Source organism: Thamnophis elegans, chromosome 8 (genome assembly GCF_009769535.1).
Source record: "Thamnophis elegans isolate rThaEle1 chromosome 8, rThaEle1.pri, whole genome shotgun sequence".
Classification (NCBI taxonomy): domain Eukaryota; kingdom Metazoa; phylum Chordata; class Lepidosauria; order Squamata; family Colubridae; genus Thamnophis; species Thamnophis elegans.
The window spans coordinates 46,252,377-46,271,010 of NC_045548.1; the positions used below are offsets into that span (position 1 = coordinate 46,252,377).

At 36.4% G+C, this 18,634-nt stretch overlaps 1 long non-coding RNA gene across 2 annotated transcripts in view; it reads right to left on the reverse strand.

Moving 5' to 3' along the window:
* Nucleotides 1–18,634, reverse strand: part of LOC116512232 — a 171,162-nt gene that overhangs the window by 24,083 nt on the left and 128,445 nt on the right. For both annotated transcript variants that reach the window (XR_004255857.1, XR_004255856.1), the window contains exon 3: nucleotides 12,414–12,481. This is a non-coding gene — a long non-coding RNA (uncharacterized LOC116512232). The remainder of the gene's footprint in view (nucleotides 1–12,413; nucleotides 12,482–18,634) is intronic.

The window sequence follows — 18,634 nt, forward strand, 5'->3', positions numbered from 1 at the left end:
GAGGAAATGTGTCAAGGAATCTGGGTAAGGGAATTATTTCAGGATGGTAAAAGGAGGATGAGTTGAAGAAGTGTTTATTGTTGTAATAATTGGAGACTTCCAAAGGCTATTTTCCACATTTTATGATTGTTTTGCAATTATTACTTTTTCTGATGTGGGGATATATGTAACTGTGAAGAAAATATGCCTGTAGAAATATATTGTCATGATATCATTTTCCGCTAACATCGTACCGGTATTAACTTTCAATTGCAAAAAAAACCCAAAACCCCACAATAAAAAAGGTGTTCTCGGGTATGAGATTTGTCTAGAATGTTAGTCTTCATGCTAGGCATGGCATTAAATCTTAATACTGCAAATATCCATTCCTTTATTTAGGAACTTGCTGACTGCAGAAGCTTCACTAACACAACTAGATGAATTGCTATATTTTGCCAGCAAAGATGCCCTATGTGCACAGAAGAGCTGTCTACTCGAGAACATGGTAAATGAGCTCATCTGTTTATTGTTTACACAGCAATTCTTTCCGGCCCACAAATCTGCATCTCCAAATTTCTAGCTTCAACCCTTACAAATAGGGGTATTAAATTTGAGGTTTACTTAATGTACTACTTTTTCTTATATGTATATTAATATCTATATACTAAAACCACAAAATGATATCAAAATTTCAGCTCGTTATAAAAACAGGAACACATAATTTATGTTAACATTTGAGAAAAGGAAATATAGTTAAATATAATTTACACTAATACATTCACTATCCTTTTCCATACCTTTCTATATTACAAACCATCCAACATATCTATAAGCTTTGTAATTTTTGGTTTACTTGCTGTTATCATTTGTCTTATAAATTTCATTTTTCTCTTTTTTGAGACTCTTATGAGCTCCATCCAAAACTTTTTCAGTCATACTTTTCCTTTCAACCTATTCACATTTCTATTCCTATTCACGTATCATATGTTTATCACATGATTCTCAAAATACTTCTTTTGTACCAATCATTCACTTTCCCTTCAATGCACACTCAATTATCACTTCCACTCCCAATGCATGCATTATGTTTCCCCAATATGCATAGTTGGATATGAATGGATAAGATTTCTGAATAGTAGAATATCAATGATAGAAGAAGCCGGTCTAATCAATTTTAATCAATTGATATGTTTTTAATAAACAATATATACAACAGCAGAAGTGAAAACCAATCAACATATGGGCAACCAACTTGATATGGGTTCAATCATAGACCCAGGTTCCCAGGATCAGTGATGGTCCAATAAGGTAGACAAGACTAAGAAACCAATGTCATTTAGATAGGTTAAGTTCACTTTTATTGCAACAGGGACTGTTACAGAATCTTGGAAATCTGAAAATGCTTTTCCTTCCCTCACTTTGTTTTTGTGTGAACAAAAAGGGCATGGGAGGACTCCCAAATTGCACATAGAATCCATCTGTGGTAATTGGTGGACCAATGTGGACAGCTATAAAAAAACAATAAAATTTAATCCAAGCTACATTTTAAAAGAAAACTGTTACAAAATGTTCTATATGTTGAGAACCAATTTGGTGTAGTGCTTAATGTGCTGGCCTAGAAATCAAGGGAAAATAAATTCTAGTTGCATCTTAGACATGAAAGCCGACTGGGTGACTTTGAGCCAGCCATACTCTCTCTCTCTCTGTCCAACCTACCTCACAAGGTTGTTTTGTGGGGAAAACAGGAGGATGAAGGAGTACTAGATAAGTTTACTAGTATTTATATTTTACTATAAGGCAAAATATTTTCAACCAAGGTACTTTAAAAGGTGTATGTCCAAAATCCAAGTCCCATAACTCCAATGGAATTAAAATTTGGCAAATATTATAAAGCACTTTATGATGTAAAGTTATCATAAAGTAAATATCATAGAACATTCCAGGGATGAAATGCTACTGGTTGGGACCGGTTCACTTGAACCGGTAGTAAAAGATGCTAGTGGTTTGCCCGAACTGGTAGTAAAAAAGATGTACCTGTTCGGATGAACCGGTTTTTCCGACGATCAGCTGTGCCACGTGATTTATATTTATATTAATCTAAATTGCGTGGTACAGCGAATCCCCCCCTCGCTGTTCACTTACCTTTGCAGGCGTGCTCTGTAGCAGGATCCGCCCGCCCACATCATTTTGATGCTCTGGTAAGGTCCTGTACAGGCATGGAGGTCCACAAAGGTAAGTGAATTTCATCCCTGGAACATTCCCTGTGGCCAGCTCCTGGTTGACTATGCTGTACAGTTCAATATGAACTATTTTCAAGGCCGATACATCTCTGAATAGCTCCCCGAATTTTTAAGACCTTTTTTTTCAAAAATAGTAAAAGCTCTTGCCATTGTTGAAGGCACTAAGATATCTGGTAAGATAATATTTCTGAGACAATGACCCAAGGGGTTAAAAATTTAGTAAAGTAATAAAGGTGGGTTTAAAAAAATCTTTAAAAATTAAATAAATACAGAGTAGACTGTACTGTACATATTACTCGATCTACAATCACCTAGATAGATAAAGCATATAACAACAAATGCCAAAATAAAGAAGGAACATTTTACTGGATATCACAGTCATGCAAAAAACCTCAAAAGTATTGGAAAGAAATACATTTTTAAAATCCAACAATTAATTTAAAAAACTGAAGCCACATATAGGCATAAATCCAGAAAACATGAATGAAAAATACTAGAGTTTACTAAGATACATGATACCTAGCACTATATTGAAAAAGAGATATTTTGCCCATGATATACAGGGTGACTAAAATTATATATTTTGTATATATATTTTAACGTAACCTCTTGTTTATTGCTTGCTTGTTTGTAACTAATAGGGATCGTCTGTTTTCTCTAATTTTCAAAATTTTAGGTGGGTTATATTTTGGAAAAGTGCATATTTTACCCAAACTAGATCTCAGAGTCAGTTCAAACCTGGTTCACATGAAAGAAAAGCATGAATACTGACTACTTCAGCGTGGAAAACTTGAATGCAAAAGTAATCCCATTTGAGCTTATTTTAAGTCCCTCACATTCATGCAATGTTTGAAGTATTTCACAATATATTGGTTAGCTATTTGATAGTTTTTCTGGTGACTAGTTAATTTATTCTGAAGATCCACTTATTCACACTGAAATGATTTCAATTATATTACAGCATCTTCATCAATTGTACTTGTATTTAAAGCTGGAGGAATGTGCTTTGATCTGCCTACTTGGAGTATATGAGCTACCATATTTCATCAGAAGGTATTCAGATGGTCCTGCCAAAGCAGAATCCACTTTATCTTGGCCCCTGGTCCCTTGGATTTTCAAGGATATTTGTCACTTCTATTATTTTACTCCTGATTTTGTTCATTGTGAAGCAAGATTCTTACAAAGGGAAGTAGCCTTCTTTAAAAAGGATTCCAATGCACAACAGACGGTTTTCTTACTCAGACTTTTGTTTTCCAATCCTCTCTCAACCTTCTCGATCCTACACATCGATTTGATGTCATTCTATATTTCATACCGCTAACACTGGCTTTAATTTCTGAAACTAAGAAGGCAGAATTATTCTTTAGCAGATGAAGCAGTTTCTTATCTATAGGAACAGGATTCATAAGGCAAAGTTCTATATATGGCATTCAAGCAACCTCCCCAATTCAACCTTGGGCAGAGAACTGCCCAAAATAATTATTTTTATGTTTCTTGTTCCCTAGAGGAGTATGTCTCATAGTTCTGCCATGATAGATGGTCAGCTGAATATTTTAGATTATCTAAAATTATCCACTTCCTAGTCTATCATTTCTCCATATTTGAGCATATACTGTATTAAGACCTAATTTTCTCCTTGCCACACCTGTTGTACCAAGTATTCCCTTCCCTTTCTGCATGAACCACGGGACATACTTTTCTTGGGTTTTGTTTTGTAGCATGGCGTAAATGGAAATTCCCACCCCACCCCTCAAAATGACTAAGTTTATTTTCTGTCATGGTTTCCTTTGCACTTTTGAGGAAGCTCAACTGCTACCTTTGAGCAAGACTTTAATTGCTATGTAAACTATTAGTAACTGGCCTTTTGCCTATGATTGAATTCACTTATAGTAACTGAGTTTATTTTTCCATTTGCATGTCACATTTCAGGCCTCAAATAACTACCATCTATCTTTCCACTTTTTCTAGTAACTTTAACAACACAGAAACTCCTGAAGGAACAGTAAGATCTTAACAATCTTCCTACAAATAAAATGTTGACTGACATCACCACAAAGGCCATCTACGTTGCTACTGGAGATCACATATGCCTTTCCACAATTCTTTCAATCTAGATAACCATCCAAAATGCTGGCTGCCAGGTTTATTACACTGTTATTTGTAGCTGCACTGGTTAATTCAGTCATTTTCATCCAATGTTTCAAGCTATAATAAAGATTGTTATCTCTAGAAAAATGCTAGAACCCTCCACTCCCACCTTCACTTTATATAGGAGAAGTGTTTTAATTATAAGATTCACCCTTCATGTAGACATTGAGCAAGCCACTACATACAGTGCATATCTGGGGAAGGAGGCAAGTGGTGAAATCACTCAAATTCTATGAGTTAAAATAGTTTTGTCAGATGTCAGGATGAAGTATATATTGGCAGTATTTGAATGATGAAGCAATCATCTATGTTGTCATTTTGACATAATTGTGGTTTGCTGGCTCCATAAGCAAATCATATTCCATATTTCCACATTCCTTAAAATTTAAGATTTGTCCAGCTACACTAACCACACCTGAATCATTACTATTTTCCCACTTTTCTACAGTGTTTTCAATTTCTCCTTTACCACTTTTTTCTTAGATACAAACAACATCAAGGTACAGTGTGCCATGGTGGCACAGTTGTTAGAATGCAATACTGCAGGCTAATTCTGCTGACTGCTGGCTACCAGCAGTTTGGCAGTTCAATTCTCACCAGCTCAAGGTTGGCTCAGCCTTCCAACCTTCTTAGGTCAGTAAAATGAGGACCCTGATTTTTGGGGGAAATATGCTGATTTTGCAAGCCGCTTAGAGAGGGCTGTAAAGCACTGTGAAGCAGTATATAATTGTAAATGCTATTGCTATTCCTTCTTGTTGGTTGACTAAACTGCCACCCTGCAAGGGTGGCATTGAGTTGAACATGGACTAGCCATGAGTCTCGGTCAAAAAACTGGTCTGTCAATTTCTATCTGTAGGAGAAGAAATGGCAGAATCTGGGGCAGAGTGAAAAGAAAAATCAGTCTAGAATCCCTACATAACCACATGTGATCAAAGTCCAACCCTTCCTTAAGTGCTGTTGATCCTTATCTAACTCTAATCAGATGCTGACTGTCAGTTGAGAAGATTCCTGTTTATAGACTTTTAGCAATAAATCAGCTTATTTGAACTTTCAGATACAGACCTGGTCCTTCACATCTGACACTGACATAACCAATGGATAAAGAATGCTGAACAATGCTAGTATGTCCCCTGGCGACAGTTCAGATTGGCCTCAACTAACCATGCAACAAGTAGGCAAAGGCTATTCATTCAAGGATAGAAATTGCTAAAGAAAGAAGAGTCCCAGATACTAACATTAATAGCATTTGTTTAAATTCTACTTTTTGTCACATCAAATCATTCTCATAGAAATCTCAAAATAATATCCTTTTCCAGTTACTTTAGTTTCAACTCAAATCATTTTTTTTGTCAATTTTATTCTTAATTCCATACTCTATTGGAGTCTCCATGTTTGGTCTTTTCTATCCATTTAGAAAACATTATAAATGCTGTACATTTTTCTGTCTCTTTTAATTTTAACATTCTTCACTCTCTTTGACAACATTCTCTGATCAACTTTGTACAATTAATGTTCCCACTGATTGATTACTTTTGGTGGCCTTACCAAGCGATTAACTTGCTATTAATATCTATCTATCTATCTATCTATCTATCTATCTATCTATCTATCTATCTGGATAGATAGATATAGAGTTAGAGATAGAGATAGAGACAGATAGACAGACAAACAGACAGACAGACACAGAGAGTGCTTGGTATTAAAATTTTCCAAATCATAAATATAATACAAAATAGGCTCACATAGCACTCTGGCCTAATGCTTGAGGGAAAAAAAAAACAAGTTTTTGATCTCTTACCTAAGGTGACCTGGCGTCCCGCTTTTGGCGGGACAGTCATGATTTTTAATAATTTGTCCCGTGTCCCTCAGCGTGATCAAAAAGTCCCAATTTTCCAAAAGAAAGAAAATCAATTTTAAAAAGGACGTCGTTAAAAAAAGTCTTTATTTATCTGAAGTGTCATTCCCGATGTCATCTTTAGAGGGCAGTGGTTTCCCTCTCTCCACTCGGCTTGCTCGCAGCGCCCGACGAGGGGCGAGGCTCCCTCCCCTTCTGCAGGGAGAGTGACGGCTTTCTGGCGGCAGTGGCGCAGTGAGGAGGAGACTCGGTCCCAGGCCAAGCGACTCAGCCGTCGGAAGGTTGTTGGGGTTTTTTGCCCGCTTCTCTCGGGCACCGCTCTCCCTGCAGCCATTTCTCCCTCTTTCTCCTTTTTGTCCTTTCTCCTCCTTTCCCCCCAAAAGAGAATGAGAGGGAGAAAGAGGAGGTGTGGGGGAGAGTGGGATCCTTGCTGCTTTCTGAGCTTGGTGCAGCAAGGATCCCACTATCCTACTATTTTATTTTTCTTTATGTACACTAAGAGCATATTCACCAAAGACAAATTCCTTGTGTGTCCAATCACACTTGGCTAATAAACTACTCTACTCTACTCTACTCTACTCTACTCTACTCTACTCTACTCTACTCATTTCTATTTCAGTTCTAACAAGGAGTTTAGCTTCTCTCTCTTGAAAATGTAAGCTAGTATAAGGCATTATAATGCAAGCTAGCCTTAGCTTTCAAACAGTTCATTTAGTGACCAAAGTTACAATGGCATTGAAAAAAGTGACTGGTGACCATTTTTCACACTTAGCGACCGTTGCAGCATCCTCATGGTCATGTGATCAAATTTTGATGTTTGGCAACAGATTCGTATGAAGCAGTGGTGTTATATTGGCATATGTTAAGTATCTACACCATTCTACTAATTTGTAGCTACATGCAGTACATTGACACACACACAGAGAACATTAAATAGACCTTGAGTGTTGCTTAATATCGAATATTTTAGAAGTGATTATTAGATGTGTCATTTATTATTTCATTTAAAAAAAAACTTTTAGCTACCCTTGCTCTTTTGGGTCTTTCCTATTAATTATGTTACTTCCTTATTTTCTTAATGAAAGAATATAAGGACTAGTGGGAAATCTAATCAAGGATTCTGTTCTTACAGTGTTACTTAATGGTGACTCATGGGAAGCCCACAAGAACAGCACAATGGCAAAGTGCTTCTTCACAATAATGGGCTTTCAGTGGCAAATTATTTTTGACGCTGGAAGCAACAAATAGATATCATAACCAATAGCTGTTAAAAGATTACACCCATCCCCACCATTAAACTCAGTTGGTAGCTATCAAAGGCATTCAAACCAGCTAGTTGTCTACAGGAAGCACATGAACAAAACTAGAATGCAACTGCAGTCTCCAAGGAATTTGTGTCCTTAATTTTAGAGCCTGTGAAAATAAAACATTAATTTTATTAATAAAAAATGGACTGCATACTTGCGTGCTTGCATTTCTTTTTATAAAAGCAGGCCAATAATCCAGGGTTCATGAAATATTCTCCTTTCTAAAATATTTATCTGTAAGGCAATTAATTTGTATTCTTGAGCAAAATATTCTCAAAGAGGTTTGACCTCTTTGGCTAACGATTATGGTTCATTACATTCCCATATTTATGACTAAGACTTATAATTGTACGATCAAATTCCACTCAATTTCCTCTGAATATTTTACTAAAACCTAGAATGACAAAAGAAGTTCCTTGACTATAAAGGAAGAGCCCTGATTTTGCATGGCTGTGTAATAAAAGGTTGTTAAAATCATTTTCAAATATAATATTTTCAGGAATTTAGAGTTAGAAGGAAGGAAGGAAGACAACAGGAAGTATCTCTTTCCAAGTAAAAGGAAGCCAGATGTCATTTGTTTATTGACCGAAATATGGGAACTTGGACCACAGAGCATGACGCTGAAACTCCATAAGAAAAACAAACATGATAATTTAAAATAATTAGATTGCAGTTACTGTAAAAGCACTCTGTGGAATGAGGTCTTTCTTTGAAAAGGAATAGAAAAATAAGGGAATACAGAGAAAACAAATTGAAAAAGAGATACCGAAATATATACAAAATGTCTTTGATAAATTAATAACTCTTGACTTCTTTCCCAATCCTTTCCCCCCTCACAATACTGTTTATGCTATCAATGATTTAATCTATCTCAAATACTCATTACTTTTACTCCAAATTCTTTCATTATTAGATGCTGACTCTTCCTACCTCTTTTCTCAAATGTTTCATTTGATTTCTGGCTTACTATTAAAAGCATTCTGCAATATCCAGGAGCCAACATTGTGTGAAAGGCACTACACTTTATTGATGCTGAGAACTAGGAAGGCCTGAAACTAGCTGTAGCTTCATTATCATGAAGTTTATATGTATATATATATATATGTATGTATGTATGTATGTATGTATGTATGTATGTATGTATGTATGTGTATATATATATATATATATATATATATATATATATATATATATATATATATATATATATATATATATATATATATAAAACTTATAAATTAGTAATTGTCATTGACCATAGACTTAGTCTGGTCATCAAGGTTGGCTGTCCTCCTATTTGGGTCTCAATCGAGAATCCTCCTAAAAGCTCCAGCAATGAGAAGTAGTATTTATCACTTTGTCCAACCTCCAATTTTCCCAGGTGGGAGGGAGAGTATGAGATGACGTAAAGTAGCAATTGTCAGCCTTGTGCTTTTACCTATCTTGTCTTTTTCCCAAGGAACATAGAAGACATTTGGCATTTCTTCATATGAAGAAAAATCTGGCTTCTTGTTTTGCTTTGCATAAACAAAAGTATTCCATTGAGATTGCCCCACACGGACCATTCAGGTTATGGGAGTAACCAGCACACTTTGAGTTAGAACTAATAAGTGACACAGAAAATGATGATGATGAGAATGATGATGATTTTTGCAGAGCAGAGATTTTCCTCACTAATTCAGATTGCCCTTGTTATTGCAGATTATGTTTAAGAATATTCCTGAAAATTATTTCCTACTGTCTGTAGCTGTGTTTCTCAACTTCAGTAACTTTAAGATGTGCTTAGAGGATTAGGGAATGCTGGGAGTTGAATCCCAGATACATTAAACCAGAGGTGGGTTGCTAATTTTTTTACTATTGGTTCGGGTGTGCATGCGCCACTTCTGCGCATGTACAGAAATGTCCGAGTGGGTGGGTGGAGCCTCCTGCTGCCGCTACTACTGGTTTGCCAAACCGGCAGTAATCCACCTCTGCCTTAAACTTACTTAGGTCGACATACACTGCTAAATAGGATACCATTCTATTTGGCAGACTGTTTAAATTTGCTGTCCATTTAAAGGGCTCTCTAATCCAAGTTATCAGGAAGCTGGACAACAATAGACACAGGGATTGTTATCTTCATTTCATGGATAGAAGATTGGATTTCTATTTAAATTGCCACAATTATTTCCAAATTTATACCTGTGCATTATACTTGCATTTATATATTACATGTATAAAGTATACATTACGTTATATGCAATATACAGTCCGTGCAGTGCTTGTGTTCTTCCTTGACTTCTTTATCAAATGAATTTCCTCTTTTTGACTTCAGCTTATGCCAACTAGCCCTATTCTATCTTGAGAGCCAATGGAGGACTGAACCAAAGAGGTTTGCTAAGGAGGCATCTGCAGCATAATAAGGAAAAGTTGCCATAGACCTTGTCAAAAGTAGAGAGAAGCCAACCCAGCTAGCAGCAGTGATAATGCCCTGTAATATGTTCTGGATGTTTCATTTTCTCAATTTATTTTTTTATAATTTTCCACACACTATATTTAAAGGGCACTGGAGCATATCTAGAACAAAAGTAACTGAATGAACAGTGTGGATGTTGGAAACCAAGTCATATAAGGAATGGCTGAAACAACTATGCAAGTTTAGTTTGGGGAAAAAATACTAAGAGTAATTTCTTTATCTGAAGGGCTGGTAGGGAGAAAATAGAAGAAATGTATTCCCATTGCAATGATCAGAAATTCTAGAAGATGTACTTTAATCTGGAACTGCATCTACATGGAGGGAAGTATGTAGTGGAGTACCCCAAGGCTCTGTTTTAGGCCCAGTACTCTTCAACATCTTCATCAATGATTTGGATGAGGGGATAAATGGAGAATTCATCAAATCTGCAGATGGCACCAAGCTGGCAGGAATAGCCAAAACTCCAGAAGATAGGCTAAAGATACAGAAGGATCTTGACAAACTTGAACATTGTCACTATCTAACAAAATGAAATTCAATGGTGAACAAAGTAAGGTTCCACATTTAGGCAAGAAAAGCAAAATGCACAGGTACATTATATGTGGTACATTGCTCAATAGTAGTAACAGTTAGAGGGATCTTGGAGTCCTAGTGGAGAATCATTTAAATATGAGCCAGCAGTGTGCAGCAGCTGCCAAAAAAGCCAACACAGTTCTAGGCTACATAAACAGAGGGATAGAATCAAGATCATGTGAAGTGTTAATACCACTTTATAAGGCCTTGGTAAGGCCACACTTGGAATACTGCATTCAGTTTTGGTCGCCACAATGTAAAAAAGATGTGGAGACTCTAAAAAAGAGTGCAGAGAAGAGCAACAAAGATGATTAGGGGACTGGAGAGTAAAACATATGAAGAATGGTTGCAGGAACTGGGTATGTCTAGTTTAATGAAAAGATGGGCTAGGGGAGACATGATGGCAGTGTTCCAACATCTCAGGGGCTGCCACAAAGAAGAGGGGGTCAAGCTATTCTCCAAAGCTTCTGAAGGCAGGACAAGAAGCAATGGGTAGAAACTAACCAAGGAGAGAAGCAACTTAGAACGGAGAAAAAATTTCCTGATAGCTAGAACAATTTATCAGTGGAACAACTTGCCTCCAGAAGTTGTGAATGCTCCAACGCTTGAAGTTCTTAAGATGTTGGATAGCCATTTATCTGAAATGGTATAGGGTTTCCTGTCTAGGCAGGGAGTGGACTAGAAGACGTCCAAGGTCCCTTTCAACTCTGTTATTCTATTCTAATTACATTTCAATAGCTATACTGGTATATGTTCAAGTTCATTTCTTTTTGGTGCTGTTGTTTGGTATGATTAATATCATATACTGTTTTTAAAAAAAACCTTTTTATTGGATTGTTGTTTTTAATTGTTATAAGATACCCAGAGCCACTTAGGTGAGATGAGCAATCATATAAACCAGATAAATAAATATCCTACTTTTCTGTTTGTAGAACATTCAAACCTGTTATTATAAAATGAAACAAGAAAACAGTTAAAACAGTTTTTAAAGCTTCAGGCAATCCTCGACATATGAGCACAATTTGGGTGGAAATCCAGATGTTGAAGTCATAAATCATGGAACCCATGTGAATGGACTCATTTTTATGACATTTTTCATGGCAGTTATTAAGCATATCATAGTCATTAAGGGAATGGTATGGTTAAACAAACCCAATCTTCTAAATGAATTCATTCCATTGCAAATAACAGTCATATGGCTATAGAATGCTGCCACGAGTCGTAAGTGTGAGTGGGTTGCCAAGCAACCAAAGTGTGAATATGTGACCATGAGGGAGAAGCAACATTTTGCCATAGCTGGAAGTGCAAGTCATAAAGCACCCATTCTAAGGCCATTGTAACTCCAAACAGTCATAAAATGACTAGTTATATGTCACAAACTACCTGTATTAGCTTACTTTAATCAACCAGTTCAAGCTACTCCACAATGTATCACAAAGACATAACAAACTTGGAAGCTAATTTATTTAAAGTAAGATAATACCCTTTTAAATATTGATTTTAAAAACTGGGATTTTTCACGGCTGATTGCCTGGAGTGCAATAATCATTGCTTAATAATGAGACTGCGATAGAATTAGTCACATATCTTCATCACATACCTCCTGAATTAGTTATATTTGGATGCCATTTCATTTTTTGCTTGCTCATTTTAACCTTTGACATATTTGGAACCATGAACCAATTACAGCAAGAGCTAACGTAAGAACAACGATGATCAAGATAATGATTTACTACACTGGATCTCCTATCAGGGTTAAAATGACTCAAAATGATGCCATGGTTAGATAAAAAAGTGAGATTTCTTTAGCTGCCTTGAGCCTTTGCGATTACATCTTTAACACATCAATAACTTACCCTCAGGTTATTGAGGCTTGCAGGGGCATGACTAATCGGCAGATGAAAGTGTCTTTCTGGGATTAGCTCTAATGAAAAGAAAAAGGATAGTTATTTTGTTTGGTTGAAATCTTCCATAAATCAGAGCAAATACTGACAAAGCAGGTTCATACAGGAAGAATGAAGCTTTTGTAGGTGAAATTAAGGGAAAGGAAAGTTTTATATAAATCACAGGCTGGAGTTACCATTTGTGAGAGAGTCTATGGGAACAAAACCATTTAATGTCAGGTGTTAAAAAAGGATGTTTGGGTTATTCTTAAAGCATTCCCTTTCTAAATAATAAAGCATAGATAAATGGGGCATCATTATTGCTCTTTCTCTCTCCTTCTCCCTCCCTCCCTCCTTCTGCCAGAATTACCACCCATATTTTGCAGTAGACAATAATAGCCCACCATGTGTTGCACAGGATTGCAAGCTGGTGGTATTGTTGGTGGTGTTAAGATTTAGAGACTGCCCAACTCCAGAATTATGGTTTACACTTTCAAAACAGAAAAGGTAATGAAATGTCTAAGGGTCCAGACATCCATATACCATACATTTTAAAAAAATAACACACAGCATGGACAGAGTTCCACAAGCACCCAACCCCAATGTCTGACAGGACAGTCATATTTTTAAATCTACCCCAAAACCTTCTGGGACATCATAGCATGGGAGCTACATGGATTTTTGAGGGGTTACCATTTCAAAGAACAAAAGAATCACAAAGAAGCTCTCCTTCCCAATCCCAACCCCCATTGTTGATTGAAGGGATTCAGAGCAAATTGACTCAGCCTGATCTTACAAGGCAAAAGTATAGGAGACAGATTGATGAAGAACTTTCTAGTAATAATCAATACTTGAATTGTACCTGGAAGCTCGCCAGTAAGAAATACAACTCCTGGGCAGTAGCATCATATGGACAGTACAGCCTACAATATGCATTCTGGACTAATTTTAGCCTATAAATGATTTTCAAGAGTAGGTCCATATAGAACACTGCAATAATTCAACTGTGAGGTAACTAAGGCATAAGTGACTATCTAAAGGGTTTCACAATTCAGGAATAGGCACAACTGGCAGGTCAACTAAAGCAGTGCAAAGGCCCACTTGGCCACAACTGTTACCTGCTCTTAACTAGAAGTGCAAGTCCAAGACTCCAAACATCTAAAAATGTTTAGCTTCTAAGCTTAGAGAAGTTCAGACAGGGAGACTCACCTACTAAGATTCCCAATAGAGTTATAAAATTGCTACTGGTATATTTTTTTGTTTTACACTATGGCTGACTAATTTCGTATGTTACTCCTTTACCAATCATACGGTATTAGCTATTGATCAATATTACTCAGTCATTTATTATTATTGTTAATATTTTGTTGCACAGGAATATGCCTCTTTGACCAGTATATTGAATTCAGAGCTCGATTTTATAGCTTAGAAAATATTAAAAGAATAAATTGACCCATAGTACTACAACTGTTAGAACTGATGGTGTATGACTGATAAGCCTTTTTCAAAATGACCACTTGCTAAATGTTGATTTGCTTTTGGGTATTTTTGAGAAATTAATTTTAAGCTATCAATTATGCATACCATAAATGGTCATACTTCTTCAAAAGAGTTTTGTAAGCTGGAAAAAATACAAGAAGGCACAATCAAAATAATCACGAGTTATAATGAAAAAATTATACAAAATCTGAGGTTTTTTTTTGGATTAGACAGGAAGCTGGTAGAAGTGTAGAAAGGGTTTTTTTTTTTAAAAAAACAGCCCTTCTCCAGCAATATTATACTAACATTGAAGTAAAATACAAGGAGATTAGGATGTGCATAATTCAGTTAGTTTTAAAATGAATCAGGCAAATTCAGGAAAAAGGCTATATAGCACCATGTTTGATAATATGTTCTGATCCAAAGGGAGCATACATGACCATTCTGGGATGCAGAATGCTGGACCAAATCATTCACTAAAGCACTTATTATTTTAAAAAAAGTAAGTAATGTCTTTCTGTCTATAAGTAAACAAAAGTTACATAATGTTTTTGAATCTATGAGAAAGACTAGTGACTGTCTAGCAAAGAGAATGATCAAGTACTGTTGTACTCCCCATTCCTTAGTATTTCCATTCAGGGACTAAAGATGGCTGCTTCAATCACAAAGTCGCCGTCTTAATTTTTAACCCACCCACAGATGTCTCTAATTTTCATGAATCTTAAATAATATTGAAATTAATTTTTCTTGTAACTGGCTCAAAGATGTATCTTATGACAAAAAAGTTTCCAAGGGTGTATTGTGAATACATTTTAGTTAATTATACAGAGCTGCTAACAATCAAAGGATTTTGTTTTAATGTATCCATGCTTTTCTTAATATTAACATATTGCCATGTATAAAAAATTTGATGAAAAAGATGAGCTAGCTGTTTTAAACCAGCTCTGTCCCTGTGGTATGAATAACTATGAATTCTTAATAGAGCATAACACAAGTCACAAATAAACAATTCCAAGATTTTAACAAAGCAGCCAAAAAAATGACTGTATTATATATTCTTAACACCTTCTATGTTTAAAAATCTGTTTTTTCAAGTTTATGCTTTGGTTTTAAATTACTTGGATTTAACAATCTGAGGCAGCAAAGAAAGAACCTACAACAAAGAGGATTTCTGGAGATGCACTGCCATAGCAAAGGCCGAAAGAAGCTGCAGTCCTGTGGGAGAAATGCATATTCAGCATCCTGTCAGTGTGCTTTGCCATTGACTTTCTGGTTGCTAAGGAACAGCCTTGGACAAGCTATTGCCCTTCTGTCCTAAGGGTGGGATTCCCAGACTCCTTCAGCTGCCCACTGTAGGAAATGGAAGGTTAGACAGCATCCATCTTCAAGTAGAGTTTTTGTATCCAATTTGTGGGTCCATGGATAGAGTTCTCACTGAGATCTTGGTTTCTAAAGAATTTGGCTTTGTTGTTTCTTTCTCTGAGTAAGAAGTATTGCCTTGTCAGGCAACATTTACCCCACTTGCCCATATCTATATTTCTCCTGGTCATCTAACTCTGGAGCTGAAGAAATAATCATGCATGTGTGCTCTATCCAGTTATTGACATCTAAGCTAAGCATCATACACCACTTTAGTTTAGGCTTAGTATGTAAGCTCAGTACAAGTAATTGTGTGTGTGTGTGTGTACGTGCGTGTAACAAAAGATTATAATAATCAATATGAGACATTTCCGAATCCTTTAGTATAAATCCATAGTAATGAATGATAAATATGTAAATATGTTTTGTTCAGGTGGTTTATAATTTGGGATATATATTAAAATGATCCAAGCACTCATGAACTGATTGAAGAGATGAAGAACCCTTATATCTACTCTACTTGCTACAATGGATTAAACAGATATAAGCTTTGGGATAATACAATTCTCTTTGGGGGAGAAGACTGGAGCAAAATAGGTACTGATGAATTCCAATTTGTTATTATTGCTAGGAAGAGGCTTCTAACTTTCTTTCCTCTCCTTTGACGTAGTCTTCCTTTTCTCTCCTACATAGTCAGGAAGTCCATTTTGTTATTTTTAGCTTTCCTTGAGTTCCCTAAGTGCTTTAGCCCAAGTTACTTTTTACCGATATTACTACTTATTGTACAAATTCCTTGGTGATCATGCTTATTCCCTATCCTATACATGTCCTTTTAATTCGTGGTTCATTCAGAATAGGAAGGAAGGAAGGAAGGAAGGAAGGAAGAAGGAAAACAATACTCTAATGGTTTTCCTAACTGACTCCTAGCTGCACTTTTCCTTGTTAGAATGAAATGCCAATTGTACTTCCAGTATCTTATTTTTTAGAAATTCCCAACCCTCCTATATTCACATTTCCTTTGACCTCAGAATTTCTGCTCTATGGGATCTGACCCAGATTCTCTACGGTTGTTGACCTTGGATATTCCGAAATGTTACATGCATAAAACTACTAGATTCCAATTTTAATTTCAGCAGCAGATGACAAAGACACTTCCTCCCAATGTTCATGCTCTCTTTGCCTCTTGAGGGAAATCTCTGTTCGTTAGGATCACTTGCAGGAAAGCCTATTGGCTTCTGGAAAATGAGACATTGAGCAAGATAACAGAAGAGTTTTTAGGATGTGGTAAACTTGACTAAGTTGATGTGGATATTTTGATATTATCTACCAAATTAAAAAAATAATTTGTAAAGCAACTATATTTAAAATAATTTCTCTTCACCAACGTAGAAACTGTAGGTTGTTTTATAATCTAACTTTTAAAATAAAATATATGATTAATATGGCATGGACATCAATTTATCATGTGAGTGAACATTGCTCAATGTTTGGAGATGGTTTTGGGCCAGTACTTCCCCAGCAATGTCTATTTTGCTGTGGGAGATAAAGAACTAGATTCAATCCACAGTTATATTCAGAAATTTCCATAGAAATTTGCATGTTGCAACCATTTGAATCTCTTGTTTCAGACTGACATGGGCAAAGCCAGGACATTTGAGGACTATCTTCTTAGCCATGGAAATGCAGCTTAGTGCTGGTTCTGACTGCTGAGACTTTATTCCCATGTGTCCAATGAATTCATCTTCAACATAAATTGCCATACAATAGCCTTAAAAATATTAGTACATATGTTTTTAACATGCTGAATTATACGCAAAGCCTTGCAGCTGGATAGCAGGGCAATCTGCAGGTGTGTGTGCTTCAGCCTTCAATAGTGGGCGCCTATTGGCTATAGAGGGACATGACCTCCCCCAGGGATGGCATGCCTCCCTCTGGCAAGACAGAGACACCCCCCATAGGTACTTCATGGACATTATATTCGGAAGATTTGATGGGGGTCTGGGAAAAGATGAGGAAAAATACTATCTTAGGGTTCCGTGCATGGTTGCACCGTTAGAGGCCTTAACGCATCCAGTGTATTAATTGGACAAGAAACATAACATATAAAGACATTATGACAGAAGATGGCAACATGAAAATAAAGATGGAATAGAGCAGCAGGGCAGGAACTGGAATGGTGGGAATATTTACAGGTTAGGAAACAGGTTTAAAAGCGATAAGGTACGGTTTGGGATCTACCCAAACCCTCAGGGGCTAGATACGATTTTGTTTGGCGGAGACAGAGAAAATGTTATCGAAGATTTTATCAATTTTTGACTTGCCAAGATCCTAATGAAGAGATGGACAAAAGCCTTCTAATAGCATGGGAGAGAAACTTTGGCTATGAGATTGAAATGGGCCAAATGGTGGGATCTATGGAGTAAGACCATTAAACTTACAATATCTACAGCATTCAAAGAAAACATATACAAGATGGTTTCATAGGTGGCACTTCCCCCCAACAAGGTTAGCTAAAATGTTTCCTGGGTTATCTCCACTGTGTTGGAAATGTGGAAGAAAGGATGGCACATTTACCATATTTGGTGGTCCTGTACTGAGGCCACGAATACTGGAAAAGGACTCAAAAATGGCTTAAAAGAGGTTACTTGGGGCAAGCATGGAATGGAAACCTGAGAACCTTCTACAAGCATTAAACCAGAAAACATGAGCATTCAATATGGCATTTGAGCCTACATATAATTGTGGCCGCAAGAATAACTTATGCACAATTTTGGAAATCCACTACCATACCTGTCAGAAGATGCATAATTAAAAAGATCTATGAATGTGCAGAAATGGACAGAATGACGGGTTGGCTGAGAGACAAAGGAGAAACGGAAATTATCTTAGCTGGAACTTATGGTATATGTGGGCGACAAGGAGAACCGCAGGGACTTAAAACGGGGAGAAAGTTAATAGCAGTTGTTAACAATGAGAACTAAAAGTGAACATGGGTATTGTAATAGATCCCTGAATTTTGTAATGAGAAGATGTGTCCTTTAGAGACCTAACAAGAGGAAGGAAAAAAAAGTTGGGCTGTGAATGACTGTCACCGTGGGGGGGGAGGGGGGTTGTATGTTTAAAATTGTATTTGTATTTGTATGTTTTATTCTTTAAAAAAAATGTATAACTAATAAGATTACTTTAAAAAAAAATAGTGGGCATGATCTGAAAAACAAAGCTCCATCACTTTTTACCTTTATATAGAAAGAATTTCAATCCTGGCCACACCTGCCATTTTGACCTTGTTAATCTCCCTTAAAGATGGTATATCTTCTTTATCTCTTTTAATGAAGTGATCTCTCCTGTACTTCCAA